Here is a 15,218-nt window from a genome sequence, read left to right as displayed (position 1 = left end):
CAGTCTCCGGAATAAAAACTGTGAACCAAAGTCTTCTTTGAGTAAAAGTTATTGGATAGATGTGGTCTTTTGTCTGGCTATTGTCCCATCAGACCGTCAGTTCCCAAAACCACACACACACAAAAACCCTGGTAAAAATGTATGCAGGGTCAGTGCGACCCCGCCGGCATTACAGACGGAGTAGAAAGTTTGAACCCCTCCCTCTTAAGACCGTGGGAGGGTTCAAAGAAAAAAACATTTTGCATTGAAGATTTTGGTTTGTTGTTGAACCATCCACATCCACCACCTGCGACAGCGAGACAAGTGACCTGGGGCCACATCTGGACACCCCTGGATTGGACATCAATTAATACACACTTTGCAATATAAAACGTTTATTGGTAAAAGCATGAAAAAAAATGGATTTCTGTTTTTTTTTTTTTTAAATCGTTCTTGTAAAGCCAATATTACGGTTTGTTTCATCTCCTGAGCTGAGCATCTCATCACACCTCTGATTTAGCCTCTGATTTGGGTTTCAATATGGAAGGCAATTTGGCATAAAATGTCTGCACATGACTGAACAGTAATGCAAGAATCATGGACAATTATGATTCATATAGATTTATTTGAAATTTAGACACTGAGTGATGTAATGAAAAAATACATTTGTTCAGAAAATTAGCCAGTGACGACAACAATTATTTTTACTGTCCTGAAAATATGTATATCTAAATAATCATTTAATAGGAGGAGATGTGCCTTGAAGGCGGAGCGAGGTCCAATCAGGCGTCTTGCACAGCTGAATGGTTGCCTCGGGAGATTAATGGACTTTTCAAACACGCATGAAAGAATCAAGGCAACACTCCAACTCTGTTTTTGAATAACATTATAACATGACATAAAAACTCAAAAAAGTTGATTTTACATAATATGGACTATTTCAGGGTCCTGGGCTTTTGGGAACAGTTCTCCTTTCCCAATATGACTCCACAAAAGCTCAATTGGTGTGGTCCATTCAGTTATGAATGAGTGAGTTCAGTGTTGAAGAACTTAAATTGAGTTTGGACCTCAATTCAATTAACAGCAGCAGAGATTTTAAGCCAGACCTTCTTGTCCAGCATTAGTGTCTGACCTCACTTAAATTTCCTGGAACAAACTTCTAAATTTAGCGGAAAGACTTACTAGAACAATCCAATGTCAATTTGTGAGCGAAGGCAGATGAGTGAAAGCTTTCAGCAAAATTCTGTGTTTCTCTGTTAAAGTCATTTCAGGAAATCCACAATCTGTCTGTCTATTGTTGTTTCCCATTTCCATTTGGTCTGTCTGTGCACTTCGCTTTTGAAAAAGTCATTGAAACCAGAGTATTGGACATCCTGAACAAATAGACATTTAGACCTCAACTCAGACTCTTAACGATTTATTATTCGGTCAGGGACAAGTGCTTCATCCATTTGTCAGGGAAATGTATATTTCTTTCATTCTCCCCCCTCAAACCTCCCAATCTGGCATAATGGATTTGGCTCTCCACCAAGAACCTGGAACACATTCTCTTCATCTTGTGCCAAAAACTACAGCGTGCATCCTCTGTTTTTGGTTGTTCCGACTCTATTTGTTATTACGCTTTATTTTGCGTGGGGGGAAAAAAAAGGGCCCGGTGAGCCGTATTTGTAGCGGGTGCCAGGGGCGCGGGGAGATGTGTTTTCAATTACTACTTGGTAAAATGATGGATGGAGGGACAATCGAGCAGGAAAAATCCAGCTCAGTGTGTATGTTTGCTTATTCAGTTGTGACCATGTTTGCATGTGTGCAAACATCTTTGTTAATGTTTGATTTTGCACATGAGGATTCATACGGAATATTTCCTACTCGGTTTTTAATTTCAGAATTACGCACGCTTCCAGGCTAAAACTTCAATTTATTTATTTTTTTCCCCTGGAGTTTTCGCAACATGGCAAACCTCTAGCTGCCTGATTAGCATTCAGGCTGTAATGACAATTCCACACAGTACTGAGATTGTCTAATTTTGAGAGTACTTATCTGCTTGGATTGAAATAGATCAGCACTAATTCATAACTCTTGGAATTTTCAAATCAGATTCTTTGTGCACAAATTAAACTGGTATATTAAAAATGGTAGTGACCTGATGCTTCATTTGGCCTTTGATTGTGCAAAAAATGAAAGAAGAACGATTTTAGAAGGGCACGATTTTTGTCCAAAGGAAAAAGGACAGATATGCTAGATGTGCTCTAGCACCATCTAGTGTCCGGCTGTTCAAATCCATGTACCTTTCGGAATAAATTAGTTTTGACATAAATCAATTTCGGATCAGAGGATCAGAGGCTGGGTGATCGTTTATAAAACAGGATTGAATTTATTTATTTTTTTCTAGTTGCAACACAATCAGTCAGTGATTCACAAAGTGGAGGAAAAAGTGCAAATATAATGACAGCCTTGTACAGTTCACTTCTTTTCACAATAGTCCAATGTACAGATGGCTCCATTAGAAATCTGCTTTTTATGTCAGAAAAACCTTTCAGTAGTGCTGTCGTGTAACCAGTGTCACAATCCAATCCATTAACTGCATGAATACATATTTATACATAATGTAGATCTATAGATAATTATTATTTCATAGTTCCTGTGTTGCAAACCAAAAGTAATCAAGCAGCATTCAGCTTCTCTGCACCACAAATCTGGAACAAACTTTTAGAAAACTGCTAAACTGCTGAAACACTGAGTTCCTTTAAATCAAGAATAAAAACTCACTTATTCAGAGTTGCCTTTGATTAGTAGTAAATGGAACATTGATCAACATATTTGGTGTATATTTTGATAATGACATTTGACAACATTTTTAAGCTGCCTTGTTGCTGAAATGTGCCATACAAATAAACTTGACATTAAATACATTAATTAAATAACGAAAATTATCAGTAATGATGTATTTGTGCTTTGACTTATTATAATAATAAAATGGGGGGGGATAATGTTATCATTTCTTAAAAATTATCTAGAATTAAAGTATTTTCTTTCTGCAGAGCAGCAAGAATCGGTCCAAACCGTCACTGTGTCCCGTCAACTAGATCTTAAAATCTGATTGGTGCAAGCAGTGAGCAGTTCAAAGTTGAGTTCCTGCTCAGGTTCTCTTCCGAGATGTAAGGAGCAAACATACAAACACCCATATTCATATTTATAGGGGGCAATAATGAGCCGGTTCATACAGCGTGTGGTGAGAGAACAGCACCGCATTTAGAAACACAGCAGATCTTTCCTCCCCACATTTATTTAGGACATATTTCAGGGTTGCTTCTGCTTCTTCTGCCCATAATCTGATGCATTATTGTCTTCATGCGCTGTGTGATGCCAGCCTTTGACCCGTAGTCCTAAAGTCCAACCCTGTGCACACGTATCTTTGGCTGCTCCAACATGACTGCCATTTGTCCACATAGATATTTTTTGCTTAGATAATATATCTAATAGAACCGTTCTGGCACTGACAGAATAATCACATGCTGAAACACATATCAGATTGAACAGTTCGAGTCTTGGGACAAAATTCCCCGGTTTCCATCTGAAAAGTTGCTCCTCTGTGTAAGTGAACGGCGTTGACTGAAAATGATTGATCACAGGTGATGGATTTCACAGCGAAGCAGCCGCAGCTCCATTGTGAGTAATGCAACGTTGGTATATTTATACTTCCTTTGTTTTCTAAGATGCATGTGTGTAAAAAATAAAAATGGAACAATGACCGTTTTGACCCCAAATATAAAACTGCATCAGCTGCAATTGTGTTGGGGAGAAGAAAAAAAAACACGAAGAAAACTAAGAAATATCATTAGAAAAACAGGCGTGTTTTTTGTTTTTATTTTCTTTCCGGGGAATAGTGAGTAAAGACAATCATCACTTCATGACATTTCAAACCTTTCTTGTGAAAAGTTTTCTTCAGCTAAAGTTTTCTCCAAAGTAAGATTGTTCAAGTGTCTGTTGGCAGCTTCTGGGTAATTTATGGCCTCAATTAGTGGTTTGTATTTTTGTAAAAAGGGCAAATGAAGCGAATGCTTGCAGTCGAGCCGCTGCTCATCAGCCGAGTCCTCTCGAACTCCAACAGTGACCCCTAGTGTGCAGCAGCCCAACGTGGAAGCTGCTTCAGTTCACGCTGGTGTGGCTCCTGGCTGTTTGAAGGAACATATCGCTGCTTTGGGTGAGAAAGGGAAGCTTCGTTTACACAGGGTGTGTCTTGGAGGTGGGTTTGTTTAAATCGGACGATCCTCGCCGGTGATTATGATTCGTGTTGCTTTCATTCGTCCTTCAAAACTTTTGAAAGTGCAGCAGGGAAACATGAAGTGGAGGTCGTGTCGGAAGCATATTTATTTATCATCAGACCTTCTTTTCCCAAAATCTTCTCCTATTTTTCCAGGAAATGAGGCATTTGTTCTAATTATAATTAGTTATAAACATAAATTTGCCTCGTTTGTACTATGACTAGAGTAAAATTACGCTTTCCTGTAGTAAAACCTCCAGGTGGGTTTGGTATGAAACAGTGGATGAATATGTGGGAAAGCACAGTGGTTAGTATGGTGGTGCATCTGTGATGCTGTGGGCCTGCCTCTCTTTCAAAACCCCTGTGTTGCCATGAATGACGTAATGAGCATTTAGAAACACCTGAAAATATGAAATTCCTGTGTGACTCACCGGAGTGAAGTTGCCCCCCTCCGGCCCGGTGCCTTCTGAAAACTTCTGTCAACATTTTGTGCAGATATCATTTCTAAGATTTTTATTTAAAAAGAAGAGAAATTAACCTCTGGATTTGTTCATTTGTTAGCAACAACAGCTAACAAAAATGTTAGCTGCTAACATTTTGCAGCTAACATTTTTGATTGACACCTAATTAGTTTGATTTGACTGTAATATGTAAAATGGACCAGAATAAAGTGGATTGATTGATTTATCGACAATGACTTTTCATTGGATCTTGTCTGTAATGATTGAAAACAAGCAGACACAAAATCAGCTTTATTTCTCAAAAATTGCAATTTTTTTTATTGCAACAGGCAAAGGCCTGTTGCAATAAGCAATAAATTAATTGCATGGTGAAAACAAAGTCAATAATTTCCATTTGTACCATTTATTGTTTTTCTCTTTTTACCAAAATCTTCATTCTGGTGCTTTGGTCTCACCTCGCCCATTTTTTATTTTATTTTTTAATCAGTTTTATTTGCAGACATTTTTATTTGTTGTTGTTTTTTTGTTTTTTTGGGGGGATATTTAAAATGTCTTCCAGATCCAGTGTTAAATGTTCACTAGAGTTTAAAGTTTGTCTTTGAGGATGTTTTCTTGCAGTATTTTGCCAGGTCTCAAAAAATCATTTTTCACTTTGTGGACAATTTATCGTCCAGCCGAATTTGCTATTGTGACAGAACTGCCCGGCTGCATATTTCTTGTTTAAACGTAGAGTATTTACTTGTTTTTTTTTTTTTTTTTTTTGCGGCGTATTCCTTTTGAAATTATGTGAAATAATCTCTTTGGACAAAATTGTGAAATAAACAAAAAACACTAACATCCAAAGGGCTAATTTCTAAAATAAAATCTGGAATGGGCTTCTAGACAGTAATTAGGTTTGTATTCACCCAAATATGAAAATTTTATGAGCTGCGCTTCCAATACAATGATGTACAAAACTTCCACTAAATTGAAAAAACACAGTTTTGCAATTTGAAATGAAATGCAGTTAAAATTACATGCGATAAGCCACTGAGAAAACACGCTGCGCCGTCACTTTCCTACCACTTTCTGTCATCTTCTTTGTCATTTCTGCCAGCAGTAAAATCTGTTTATTGATCTCATTAATTGTGACGCAAAAAAAATAAATAAAATGTTGGTGAAATACACTAATTCTGAAAATCCACTTCATCCAAGCGCAAAAGCTTCAAATGGAAAATCAAGTTGTTGTTTTTTTAATTGCTGTTTTTTTTTCCATTGGCGAATGTATTTTCGAAAATGTCAAGTTGCACAATTTTAGGGTTAAACTCATCTATTCTCTGGAATAAAGAGCATTCGATTTAATTCTCCATGCTGAATTTGCCTCATGTTGTGCGTCTGAAGCTCTAATTACTGTTCACCAGCTTTTAATACGTATTAACATACAAAGAGCAGAGACCCACAGAGGCACATGCTCATGCAAATCCGGCGACAAAGCCAGCCAACGTGAGGCGATTTCGTCTGAGAAACTTCACATACACACTTGCTCTGCACCAGCAAGGCTCCTCAGCCTCAGGCTCTCCGCAATGAAATTTTCATGTAGCCATATGGAAGAGTATTGGTGATAGAGATTTACTGTCGGGGCTCAACGTCCCGCTGGAGAAAACAAGGAAGCATGAACATATTGCCTTCTGTAAATCAGAGGGAGAGCAGCTCCTGGATTCGAACGCTGCTGCTGGAAAGTAGCCGGTGTGTTTATCACTCGGCTCCTGTGCTTCTTTTCCTCTGCAGTGTTTGAGTCAAAGTTCAGCCGAAGCAGCAGAGACACCAGGTTCACGCTGACTTTTTATTCTCTGTCAAGTTATGACAGCAAATAGAGGCGTTGAATCGACCACAGACGAAAACAGCCCCGGCCGTCTGTCTACAGGAAATGTCATTGTTACAACTAGAAGAATAACACTCTAGCTGTGCAATGCATTCTGGGAGTTGTTTCTTTCTTTTTTTTTTTGTGCTTTCTTAAGTCTTGATAAGGTCCAACAGGCAGCATCACCAATGGGCTTTAGGTATTAAGTTGGTTTCAGGTTAAATCGACCAAATTGCAATGTTTGTTACATTTCCAGCAGCTGCACTGAGTCAAACAAACCAAACTATTTGAAAAACCTCTTCACCTCCTTGCCTGTGGTGGCGCTGCGCCAAGAAGCACTTAAGGAAATGACCTGAAAACCTCTGAAGAAGGCACTCAGCACAACTTCATTCTTTATGAAAATACAGATTTTAGTGGTTGCAGGATTTCTCTTTTGTCATTGGTGAAAAAAAAACCAAAAACCCAATGACGCTAGCTCTAGACCTTTGCATTTGTTTTGCTTGTATTTACCCATAATGCCTCGTACTGTAATCCGCTCCCCGCTTTTGGAACGGTCTCTGGTCCGCTTGGCGTTCACACATGCATTCATACCACACCAGAGTTCACTGCAACCAAACCGAGACCCAGGATTGCAGACGGGCCGGAGTTTGCTTTTTTTTTTGGTTCGCATCAGAGTTCAATTGAACGTGACATTTGAGGCCAAAAAAATTAGTTTGATTAAAGAGAGCTAATGTGCATGCACTTTGAAATGAGTGTACCCGGGATCGCGCATCTCAACTTAACAGACAAACAGGTAAATTAAGAGCTTTGGCTTTCATATGCGTTTCATTGTTTGTTGTTCTGTAAAGAGGATACATCATGCAGGATGCTAACTGATCCCTGTAGGATCTGTGATTAAGATTTTTGTATTTGCATTGGATGGCCTGCATTTGGGGGGGATGTTTCTCTGGGTATCGACTCCAGGTAGGGTTGGCAAAAATCATACATTCCTTTTAGTTCTTGAAAAAGCATCTGCATTAGTGGACGGCCCATTGTTCGTAAATGGTTTTGCAAAACAGCATTTCTTGACCAATTCACAGTCTAATTGTTAAATCCAAACTAACCCAAACTACTTGAGTATACAGTCTGTCTCTCTCTCTCTCTGAACTGGGAAACTGAATCAGTGCCAGGGTCAGAGAAGCAGTGCAAACATCCAGGTCTCAGCTAAGGGTCTGCTGGTCCAGACCGCACAAAGCACCCTGCCTCAACCTCAGCCAGCAGCCCCCAACCCCCATCCACCTCCTCCCCTTCACCCCCACCTCTCCTCCAGAAGGCCACAACAATCCCATCTTTGTCGGCCAGTGATTGATGACACGGAGGAATTTCATTCACGACCGCCCAGTGTTTTTGTGTTACTGTGACGACCAGGTGAAAACAGAGTGCACCGGGGGTATCGAGTTACACAACCTTGATCGCAAGGGAAAAGTTAAAGAGAGAGAGAGAGGTGGGGGGAGAAGGGAAAAAAAAAAAACGAGAAGCAAAAACTGAGAGGTCACTGTGGACGTTGAACAAACAGCCATCGCCGTTATCTCGGGAGATAAGAGCTGGGAACGATCGCGGCTCGCCGTGTGACGTTCCTCCACAGGTGATGTGAAGGAAAGTGTTTTTTGTTTTTCACACGAGCCAAGAGGCATTATTTTAAGAGCGTGTGTTCAGGTTATTAATACATCCCACAGAATCATCACGGTCAGATTTCGTCACACGCAAAACACAGAGGCTCAATCAGGAAGGAGAAGACGGGGGGGGGGGAGAGGGGAACGCCGCACATCACTTATCAACGTAAATAAAGGCTCAGTTGTTCATCCCACTCACACTCAGACTCACTCAGAGCACATCCACTCACATATGGTACTCTCATTTAATGGATATAGCAAGTTGGTAAAGTGCCCCATTAGGAGAGTCCAGAGCCTGAGCATAACAAAGCTCTAATGCAATATTCATATCTTCTCATTTCCTCCATTCCACAACAATAGCTCTCCACATAACATGCCTCTATATGGGCTTGTAAACCACATCTAGATGAAACAATGGCTCATCTTATTCTGAAGAAGATGATTCATGGATTTGTGTGTTTATGAGATGTAAAAGTTGAGAGGCCTGAGCAGACAAGCTCAGTTGTTTTATCCAAAAGCACAGGATAGAGAAGAAAATGCAACAACCAGACAAATCACCTTGGGGCGCATTCACACCAGCCTTGTTAAGTTCGCTTTAATTGCGCTCCCGTTTATTTGGCGGGAGGTGTAAATGTGCAGTCAAACTCCAAAATTGCTAACTCTGGTCCGCCTGGAAACCTATGTCTCGGCTTTATTAAAGCAAACTCTGGCGCGGTTCAAATGTGAATGCCAAGCGGAATGGAGGTCGCTCAGAATGCAGGAAGTGGACTATCGCGCTGGGCATTAATTAAAACAAAACAAAACAACAAAAAAACATGAGTCTACTGCAAGCGGAAGAAATGGTTTGTGGCTTTTATCCAAACGGCGAAAGAGAAATCCTGCAACTGCTACAATCTGATGTGATTCCATTTTTGTTTACATTTTGTTCTCAGTTTCTTCTTCAGAGGTTTTTGTGTCACTTTCTTTGTTTGGTGCAGCCAGTGGAACTCAGTTGTTTTGATTAAAAAAAAAAAAAATCAATATTCAGGAGTTATTGACTTAAATGTGCTTCCATAGCTCATTTAGATTTTAAATGAGCACAATTGTCTACGATCTTCTTGGTTACCTGGTGGCAGACAAGAGACAAATCAGACAAACAACTGATTAAACCAAAATTAAAGTGACTTTGTCTGTTATACTGCAGGACAAAATGGGGGGGCAAAAAAAAAAAAAAGCAAAATAATTCTCGGCCAAACTCGCTCCAGAACCAAACATAGTTTAGTCACATGAAATATTCTGCCAATGAAGCACTACGGCATAACTTAGGCCTCATCTCTCATGCAGCAAATTAATGTGTGATGCTTGATATCCTCATTGGAGCTCCTATCCAGGTATGAATTATTCACCCCAGCTCCATTATTGAGCCTGCCACTTAGGCTGGCGCTTCTGTTCGGCTCCGTAAACACACACACACCAGGCTTCCAGGTGCAACACACATATATGCCACTAAAATGCACAATTACCTGCTGTGTATGCGCACAAGAATGTCATAAACTTCATTTATATTTATACGCCACATAAATACCAATAAGACGCATTAATGCGATAAAACGCCGCACGCACCGCATTGCCAAGTGATACGAGAGAAAAAGTTCCCCGTGGAAAACTGGTGCCATTCGTCTTGTTCACAAAGGCACACAGGAACCAAACAGGCTTCTCTTTCTGTACTGTAATCAGTGCCGTGTTGAGATCATCTCCACTCCCAGCAGGGTAAACACTGTAATGTATCACTCTAACGTGTCATTATTGACTTCCCTTTCAGTTTAAAACGCAGCCCCTTTATCAGCGGGCAAGTTGTTATCAGCTGTTTGTTTTTGCACACAAAACCGCAGGCCGAGCCGAGGGAGACATGAGGAAGCGACCTCTGGCAGCCCCCGGACTGACGATGACAGCTTTACGGCCGATGATCGGTATAAAGCCATCAGTTATAGCTCGCCGCACGTAAAAGTAGGACGGTTATCAAATTCGCTGGCGATCAAGCTGGCAGTCGGCCAGAGCGGCAAAAGCAACTTTGCAGAACAGCTTGTGTGTTAAATTTAGGTGGAAAAGCTAAATGGGAACGCCTGAACACACCGTGCAGTTTGAGATCAGGAAGCATTCTTGGTTTGGAATTTGCCGACGTGAGAACGCCAACATCAGCTGATTTGATGGGGCTTCTTTATGGTCGTCGCTATGAGCAATTTACCAATTAATCGCATGATAAATTAAACTGAGCTTGATAAGTTATATTCTGATGATTAGTACACTTTGAAGGGCAATTCTGTTTACAGAGACATCGTAATCTATTTTATTAGCAATTTCGCCGGTGTGCGGTTTTTATTTCCGTTTTATTGATTGTTTTTGGTTCGGCGCTTTGTCATAAAAGAAATAAACAACATTTATACTCCTTTCAGTGGCGAGAACACAGAATCTAGACCGAAAAAAGTGTATCATGCCTTCACTATGTTGTAGATAAATCATCATCAAAATGTTCCCAGGGAAATGGCCTCAAAACATGATCATTCACCGCAATAATCACTGAGACAAATCATCGTCCAGCAAAGCTTATTTGACAGGTTGAGGCCTGGTTGCTCGACCTGATGCCTCATGTTCCCATCCAGATGTTAAATGTACCAGGAGACATCCTGTATCTCAGCTCCAGTCTGAGAAGAAGATGCAACAACCTGCGAAGACTAACAAATGGCTAAGCCGCCGTAGGAATCTTCGACGAAATACCTCATGTATCCACGGCTATAAACCTTTCCTCCTTCACCAAAGAGAACAAAAAACTTTGGAGATTAGCCTGTGAGTCAGTGATTAAATGACGCCGTTCCCTCCAACAGCACCGGCAGCGTGATGCATTAAGCCACGAACTCATTACGACCGCCGAGGGTTTCCAGACAGCTTGCGCGGTCCGTGGTGAGTCCGCTCCCCTGCAGCGCTCCAAGGGTTGGACACTGTGTGAGGAAGAACCAGAACTCCCACCTCTCTTGCGCCACCGCATGTATGTCAGAGCCAGGGTCATTTTATTACCACCACCAACAAAGGCACAACGAGGTGAAGTGGGCTTGTGTACAAGGTCACGGGAGCAGGAGTTGCCTCTCCCGTAGTTGTCTTGTTACAGAATTTCAGCTAATTTAGCATTTTGTTATACAACATTAAAAACATAAGAGGCAACAGGGAGTCGTGGCTCTGATGGTTGCACTCCTTGGTGAAACTTTTGTAAAAAAAAAAAAAAAAAAAAGAAGACATAAGCAGAAAATGATTGTAGCCAGGGCGTGAAGACGTGGAACTACTTGTTTACGTCAAGTTCTACAATGTTACATTTTGCTGTCATTTACATTAGGCATCATTATAAAACATATCTGATCTGCATTACGTAGGTGTAGAAGCTTTTATAGATGAAATACTTCTTTTCTAAATAATTGACTGTTGCAGTTCAACCATTGTTGGTACGCTGCTAAATGAAGTCATTTTATTACGTTAGCATAATCTCACATAGATCATTTTGCTGCAGTTTACCAACAAAGAGAGATTTGTTTAATTTACATTTTGGCCTCCCTTGCCCATGTATGGTGGCAAGATAGAAATGTACTTATCCAGCATCATTTTCCATATGTGACTTTTCAAAAAACAATTTTTATCATAAAGGCACATTTTGGCCGGTAGCAACTTTCTTGTTTACTCCCCTGTTTACAAATTTCATGTTCTCCTGTCTTTAGCGCAGGAAAGAAGTTGTGTTTTATTGTTAGTTCAATTCTCAATAACTGCATTTCAAGATTAGGGTGATGCTTTGGCTAAACTAAAGGAAGACCTAGCTTGTGTAGCATTTATTTTGTAGCTTACAGGGAGCTGCAAAGTAGATGCTAAGTGCTAACCCTAGTTAAAGGATGGTTACAGCGATTCTCTCAATAATTAGAAACCATTATTCTGTCTTTTTCTCCTGGGCACACAAAATGTTAACATAAACAGTTTTTAGAGTTGAGAAGGATCCTTCAATGCTTTTGAAATTGACTTTGCTCCATCCAATCACTGAACAGCAACGTCCTTCCTTGCTTCCAAATTCAAGTCTCAAACAATAAATACAGGTTGTTGAGCTTCACAAAAATTGGAAAAGGTTCGGATTTTAAATAAAGATGATTTTGATTTCCTTTATTCTACTGTGACAAAAGGCCATATGCATTTTTGAAGGTTTTCTCTTTTTTGTCCGTTTTCAGCCACAGCACTGCAAAACTGTTCAGATAAAAATTCCAAAAACTGGTTTGAGCTGTACTCTCGATCCACAACATCACTAATGATGCAATGAACAGGGATCCACTGCCAGGTTCCAACCAGAACCATCCATCACAAGGAAACTGGATCTGCAGGGGCCTCCGTTTCTGGTTTGGCGGTGACCAACCCACTCGCACAGAGCGGTCCGTCAGCAGCATGCTAACACTAACAAGAACAGCAACGTGACACAAGATAAGCTTTTGCCTAAGAGCTCTTGGGTTGAGTCCAAACCTTCTTTCATTGTTTTGCTTTGATTTTTTGATTTTTTTTTACAACCCTCCGATTTCAGGCTGAGAGGTATTACGTCAGCTCTGATGAGCCGCTAACTGAAATGTCAGCAGGTGTAACTTTTAACGTGCTGTTACTTATATAAGGCTCTTTTGCTTTGGCATAAAAAGCTCAAAGCAAAAACTGAGGAGCAGCTCCAACGTGATCTGTAATGTTGGAAAATGGCCCGATCGTCTCCTTTAGTGGATATCCTGTCCCTTGTTAAAATGAAGGTGACGCAATTTAGTTTGGGAAGTTGGACATGTTGTTTTGACATTTGTTTGCTCTGTCGCTTCCTTAAGAAAAATGGCATCAAATTATGTGGTTGGTAGTCATTAATTTGTCCCGAATATGGATTTAGGGTGCTTTTTATGCATCCATCTATATTAATGTAAGAACCAAAATTATATGTGCTCATAAAGCAGTGTGTGAGCAGTAAAATGATTGCAGTGTGGTTATTTCTAGTAAATATTTCTAAGCAAAGATGATGTCTTAACAGCAATAAAAAAAGAAAAAAAGACTTTAGTGAAATTACAACAAATGTTTAAAACATACTTTAACATGATTACATCCTTTTTTTTTTAGTACATATGAGCTACGTTTAACATTGATATAAAGTTTGCACATAACTGGGAGGACTTGCCAGTTTAACCACCATATTTCTAGTCTGTGATTCTTAGTCTGAATTATGTCCATCACTTCCAAACCAGCAGATTTACAGGTTAAGAAAAATGTCTCTTTCAGAGCAATTACACATAAAAACACTTGGAAACATCAACTTTGACAGTATAATCTGTCTCATGGTTAAGAAGATAAGTTTTCAAGCAAGGCTGGTGTTGGTATTAGCATTATTGCAGCGATATTTGAGACATAAAACCTCAGTAAAGAGTGAGCAAGTTCTTCCTGTCTGTCCTAATACTAGAACACACCACTGCAAAGGTGTGTCATAGCAATAACCGCAGCAGGCTTAAGAAGCTCAACTGGCTGTTAGCATTAGCACTGTCGCTAATGTGGCTGCAGCTGGATGGCAGCTCAAATTCCTCCTCCAGCAGAGGAGTTAGTTTTTGTTCAAGTTCCCAAGACTCTTACTTCCTGATTTATTCATTCAAAATGTCATGTAATAATCGGCCTTACAGTTAAACTGCCTGTAACTGGATCAGACGTCGTCTGGACACAGCAAATGACGCTAACCGATCCAACGTCTTCACCTACACGCTAATCAGAACGTTTATCCTTGATTTGTGACAAAAACTTCACTTCGTTATTCAAATTTGATCATTATTTAACACTACGTTTAGGAACTTGTGTGCGTGATTGCAGTTGGGATCATTTTAACGGTGAATATCTGATACCCTCCTCTTTATAGCGCATGCACTCTCCCAGTTTAATTGCTTTCTCCTTCGTCATGCAGAGTGCGATTCGGTTTCGTCTTTTCCTCTCCATCACGCCACCTCAGACAGCTTTATTCACCTTGTCGATTACCACCCATTTTAAAGTTAAGCCATCCATGCTTAATGTTTATTCTTTGTAAGCAAACTCCCTGTGACAAACCAATAAAAGACGATTTACTGCTCACTGGAGCCCACGATCGGGATTATCACAAAATTCCAGCACAGCTCCCTTTGCTTTCGCTCGCCTTTCCCTGTACAGTAAGATGCACGGGCTTTATGGCGTTTGTGTGCTTACTCTGCAAAGGTAATACTTCTCAATATGGCCATTAATCCTTCTTGTCGAGGCATGGGAAACGGCCAGGTCCTTAAATCAGCAACAGCGCCGGACTGCGTGCAGCGGGAAGAGGAGCTGCTGCCTCCAGTGCCCCTGGCTGACCCTCTTTAAATAGGATGTCTGGATGTGTTATGAGGGCTATTGTTTCCTATAAACATCTAGCAGTGGGGCAATAACAATCGCATCAAGCCAAATGAAGTTATCTGAGAATGGGATTAAACTCAGCATGACCCCACTGTCTGCTCGGCTCACAGGCCCTCCATTAATAATGCCTAATCTAATCAAGAAGCTAAGATGGATGGATGGCAGGCCTGGGTGTGTGTGTGTGTGTGTGTGTGTGTGTGTGTGTGTGTGTGTGTGTGTGTGTGTGTGTGTGTGTGTGTGTGTGTGTGTGTGTGTTTGACAGAGAGTTTGGGAGGGGCCTATGACTACTGCAAGGATGTTTATGTATTTGTATGCATGTTTTAATGTGTACAGCTCTTGGACTTGTATTTGTTCAAACAACTTTTCTCTATTTTTGTGCACACATTGGTTTCGTGTGTGTGTGTGTGTGTGTGTGTGTGTGTGTGTGTGTGTGTGTGTGTGTGTGTGTGTGTGTGTGTGTGTGTGTGTGTGTGTGTGTGTGCGTGTGTGTGTGCGTTTTGCAGCCAGGTCCTGTGCCAGAGCAGCGTTCGGATCCATGTCTGATTCAGAGGATTAATGAGCTCAAACAAGAAGAAAAAACATTGGAAAAAAATAAAAAG

Source organism: Poeciliopsis prolifica, unplaced genomic scaffold (assembly GCF_027474105.1).
Source record: "Poeciliopsis prolifica strain line A6 unplaced genomic scaffold, Auburn_PproV2 SCAFFOLD005, whole genome shotgun sequence".
Classification (NCBI taxonomy): domain Eukaryota; kingdom Metazoa; phylum Chordata; class Actinopteri; order Cyprinodontiformes; family Poeciliidae; genus Poeciliopsis; species Poeciliopsis prolifica.
This window is presented reverse-complemented; position numbering follows the sequence as displayed.